The sequence below is a fragment of the Schistocerca nitens genome, chromosome 3 (assembly GCF_023898315.1).
Source record: "Schistocerca nitens isolate TAMUIC-IGC-003100 chromosome 3, iqSchNite1.1, whole genome shotgun sequence".
In the NCBI taxonomy this organism is placed as follows: domain Eukaryota; kingdom Metazoa; phylum Arthropoda; class Insecta; order Orthoptera; family Acrididae; genus Schistocerca; species Schistocerca nitens.
In genome coordinates this window covers 989,867,064-989,871,948 of record NC_064616.1, presented here as the reverse complement: position 1 = coordinate 989,871,948, position 4,885 = coordinate 989,867,064, and the positions used below count along the sequence as shown (strand labels likewise).

The 4,885-nt window shown below is 44.0% G+C and overlaps 1 pseudogene; it reads left to right on the top strand.

Moving 5' to 3' along the window:
• The first annotated feature begins 2,668 nt into the window (after nt 1–2,668).
• Nucleotides 2,669–2,786, top strand: LOC126250181 (5S ribosomal RNA; annotated as a pseudogene).
• The last annotated feature ends 2,099 nt before the right edge of the window (nt 2,787–4,885 follow it).

Below are 4,885 nucleotides of genomic sequence, written 5' to 3'. Positions count from 1 at the left end.
TTGTAATTGTACTTTCTGTCACAAGCCAGGATTGACCATGCAAAACAAGCTTGATCGTTTCTATTTTCGACATTAATGCATGATCGCTTCTTCTTAATATCCTCAGGGAGATTGATATATCTAGACCCTCCACTTACCGGAACGTAGACATATATGGATGTCCAGGTGTAGAATTCTGCTGAGCGCTTTAGCTGAGCCGTTCACTTCCATCTCGGAAAACCGGCCCAATATAGCACTCAAGGTGGATTTACGAAACCACTCTGTGATTGATATGCTCCGCGTTATCACGCCATACCCTCCCAAGGATAATGAATACTCGTCTCCACAACGCCAGGCTCAACATTGGGAGCCGGCCGCGGTGGCCGTGCGGTTCTAGGCGCTGCAGTCCGGAACCGCGGGACTGCTACGGTCGCAGTTTCGAATCCTGCCTCGGGCATGGATGTGTGTGATGTCCTTAGGTTAGTTAGGTTTAAGTAGTTCTAGGTTCTAGGCGACTGATGACCTAAGATGTTACGTCCCATAGTTCTCAGAGCCAACTACTACTCCTCATTGGGGGGCGATATTTCAATGCAGAGCACTGCACCGCATTTAATGGCTGGATACTGCGGATTATTGACTACCTTGAGGAGCTCTGTTTTCATGACAGGAAGGCATATGCTTAGAAATCCAACACGATCGCGGTACCTCCCTGCAGTGTTTTCGATCCTGGTGAAGGAGATTCACTCCTCAAAGGCGTCACCAATCGCCAAGTAGTGCAACTGTAGTATGGTGTCACTGACCTGATGTCTTTAGGGGGGGGGGCGGGAAGAACTACCATTAGAGAAAGGATCATCACTAATAGTACTACTACATCTAGTTGTTACACCCTGTACCTCGCACAACGGCGCAGGCGGAGATGCCTGCGAACGGCCTGCAGGTGCTTGGGCGATGGCGTGGCGACCGTCCGCAGAGAGAGCAGCCGGGGGCGGGGTCGGTCACGGTGCATAAGATGTGGCAACTAACAGTGCCCTGACTGGCAATACCTGTCTTTGCGGATGCGGTTTCGATCGGGGTATAGCCGCTGCCGGTACATGCGCGACGCCACCATGTTGAGACGCGACGGCTGAAGAAGTAGAGGTAAAATAAATAAGTACATTTTCTACCGCTGCTTGCGAGGTGAAGGAAAATGAATTCTAACTATCCAGCACATAGTTTCATATATATATATATATATATATATATATATATATATATATATATATATATATAGGGTGAGTCACCTAACATTACCGCTGGATATATTTCGTAAACCACATCAAATACTGACGAATCGATTCCACAGACCGAACGTGAGGAGAGGGGCTAGTGTAATTGGTTAATACAAACCATAAAAAAATGCACGGAAGTATGTTTTTTAACACGAACCTACGTTTTTTTTCAATGGAACAACGTTTGTTTTGTTAGCACATCTGAACATATAAACAAATACGTAATCAGTGCCGTTTGTTGCATTGTAAAATGTTAATTACATCCGGAGATATTGTAACCTAAAGTTGACGCTTGAGTACCACTCCTCCGGTGTTCGATCGTGTGTATCGGAGGGCACCGAATTACGTAGGGATTCAAAGGGAACGGTGATGGACCTTAGGTACGGAAGAGACTGGAACAGCACATTACATCCACATGCTAACACCTTTTTATTGGTCTTTTTCACTGACGCACATGTACATTACCATGAGGGGCGAGGTACACGTACACACGTGGTTTCCGTTTTCAATTACGGAGTGGAATAGAGTGTGTCCCGACATTTCAGGCCAATAGTTGTTCAATGTGGTGGCCATCATTTGCTGCAGACAATTGCAATCTCTCGCGTAATGAATGTCGTACACGCCGCAGTACATCTGGTGTAATGTCGCCGCAGACTGCCACAATACGTTGTTTCATATCCTCTGGGGTTCTAGGCACATCACGGTACACATTCTCCTTTAACGTACCCCACAGAAAGAAGTCCAGAGGTGTAGGATCAGGAGAACGGGCTGTCTAATTTATGCGTCCCCCACGTCCTATGAAACGCCCGTCGAACGTGTACCTCACCCCTCATGGTAATGTACAAGTGCGTCAATGAAAAAGACCAATAAAAAGTGTTAACATGTGGACGTAATGTGCTGTTCCAGTCTCTTCTGTACCTAAGGTTCATCACCGTTCTCTTTGGATCCCTACGTAACTCGGTGCTCTCCGATACACACGATCGAACAGCGGAGGAGTGGTACTCAAGCGTCAACTTTAGGTTACAATATCTCCGGATGTAATTAACATTTTACAATGCAACAAACGGCACTGATTACATATTTGTTTATATGTTCAGATGTGTTAACAAAACTAACGGTGTTTCATTTAAAAAAACGTAGGTTTGTGTTAAAAAACATACTTCCGTGCATTATTTTATGGTTTGCATTAACCAATTACACTAGCCCCTCTCCTCACGTTCGGTCTGTGGAATCGATTCGTCAGTATTTGATGTGGTTTACGAAATATATCCAGCGGTAACGTTAGGTGACTCACCATATATATATGGTGAGTCACCTATATATATATATATATATATATATATATATATATATATATATATATATATATATATATATATATATATATATATATATATATATATATATATATATATATATATAGCAACGGCCTTGCCGTAATGGATACACCGGTTCCCGTCAGATCACCGAAGTTAAGCGCTGTCGGGCGTGGCCGGCACTTGGATGGGTGACCATCCGGGCCGCCATGTGCTGTTGCCATTTTTCGGGGTGCACTTAGCCTCGTGATGCCAATTGAGGAGCTACTCGACCGAATAGTAGCGGCTCCGGTCAAAGAAAACCATCGTAACGACCGGGAGAGCGGTGTGCTAACCACACGCCCCTCCTGTCCGCATCCTCATGTGCGGATGACACGGCGGTCGGATGGTCCCGTTGGGCCACTTGTTGCCTGCTGACGGAGTGTTATATATATATATATATATATATATATATATATATATATATATATATATATGTGGATAGTGAGTAATTACATTTTTGGCTCTGGCTCCAGGACGTAAATAATTCAACAGGCGATTCGACCGCGCCGTCAAAAGATGTCGTCACAACCAGGTGAGGATCGAGGAGATCTCTCCCTCCTCGATCCTCGCCTGGAACAAACAAGATATATATAAATCTATTTGTTAGAGAAAACGATAAGAAGTACGAAATAAGATAAAAAATTTGTAAGACTAACATAACAGAAAAAGAAGTACAAATTAGAATGAAAATTATACTCACTAGGCAATTCCGACTGTGCATCGAGCACAGGAGGCTGGACCTCAAGAGCCTGCTGCTCAGTCCAGCCTGCTCCTCACACTAGAGGATGGAGTCTACGAGTTGCACTATAACAAGGAGATATAATAATGGGAATGTGACATAAACATGAAAATTCACACTCAAAATAGGTATTATTTACTCACTTGGTAATCCCATATGCTAGACGCTAAGTCTCTTCCCGGTGGACTCTGAGATGTTGTTGTTAGCTCGCTTCATGTTCACAGGATTAGAAAAATAAATTCCACAAACACGAACAATCGCATGAACGAGTAACGGGCGAGTGAGAAAGTCTGTTGGGGAGAGGTTCCTTATATAGATGTGATGACGTAGTATCATGTGATCTCAGTATGAACCAATGGGTGTTGAGGATTTTAGGGGTGGTGGCTGAGCTTACTAGCACCTCTGGTGACTGAAAGCTGAACTAGTCAGATGCTTCCTGTTGTGTTGGCTGAAGGGCCAACACCGTGTTACTAGAGGAGGCCGAAAAGGCACGTGTTTAACTCAAGCAGGCTGGCGTGAGGAGGGAAGAACCATACTGACGTGAGGTCTGGAACATGACAAGGAATTAGAATTCAGAAAGCGGACGTAATTAGTTAGATACTTAACTTCAATCCATTAATGATGAACGTCGCTCTTGACGGTACATGATTCACAATATTATCTGTTCAGAATAGTAACTGAATATGGCGCCTTCTAGGTCGTAGCAAATGACGTAGCTGAAGGCCATGCTAAACGGTCGTCTCGGCAAATGAGATCGTATGTAGACAGTGAACCATTGGTAGGAAAGTCGGCTGTACAACTGGGCGAGTGCTAGGGAGCTTCTCTAGACTAGACCTGCCGTGTGGCGGCGCTCGGACTGCAATCACTGATAGGGACGACACGCTGGTCCGACGTATACTAACGGACCGCGGCCGATTAAAGGTTACCACACTTCCACCACCTCGAGGAGAGTTGAGCCTATGATAGTTTATCAAATCAGAGCCAAATAATTCATACTGTGAGTGAAGATGCTATTTGGAATACACACTGCATGATATTGAATTCAGCCTTTGAATCTGAAATAATTACCAACTCATGTGAGGAGAATTAAATTAGATATATTCTAGATCAGGGATATATTGGAGGTCGCTCAAAGTGATCTTTTCGAATGTGAATGCAATATTGATGTTATTCTCGGTTGCTGGGATTAAAATAGTGTGTTTGTTAGATTTAGAAAGTGTTGAGATGATAAAATAAAGGATTTTTTAAAAGTATTTAGGCATGTTGTACGGCACAAAAGATGAAACTGTAGTCTATTTATTGGTAAAGAGTTTATTTTAGGAAATGAACTTTGTCTATGGGAGGATCAATAAGGGAATGGTAAATATTTGCGCCGGCACTACAGCCTGGAACCGCGCGACCGCTGCGGTCGCAGGTCCGAATCCTGCCTCGGGCATGGATGTGTGTGATGTTCTTACGTTATTTCGGTTTAAGTAGTCCTAAGTTCTAGGGGACTGATGACCTCAGAAGTTAAGTCCCATACTGCTCAGAGCCATTTGAAC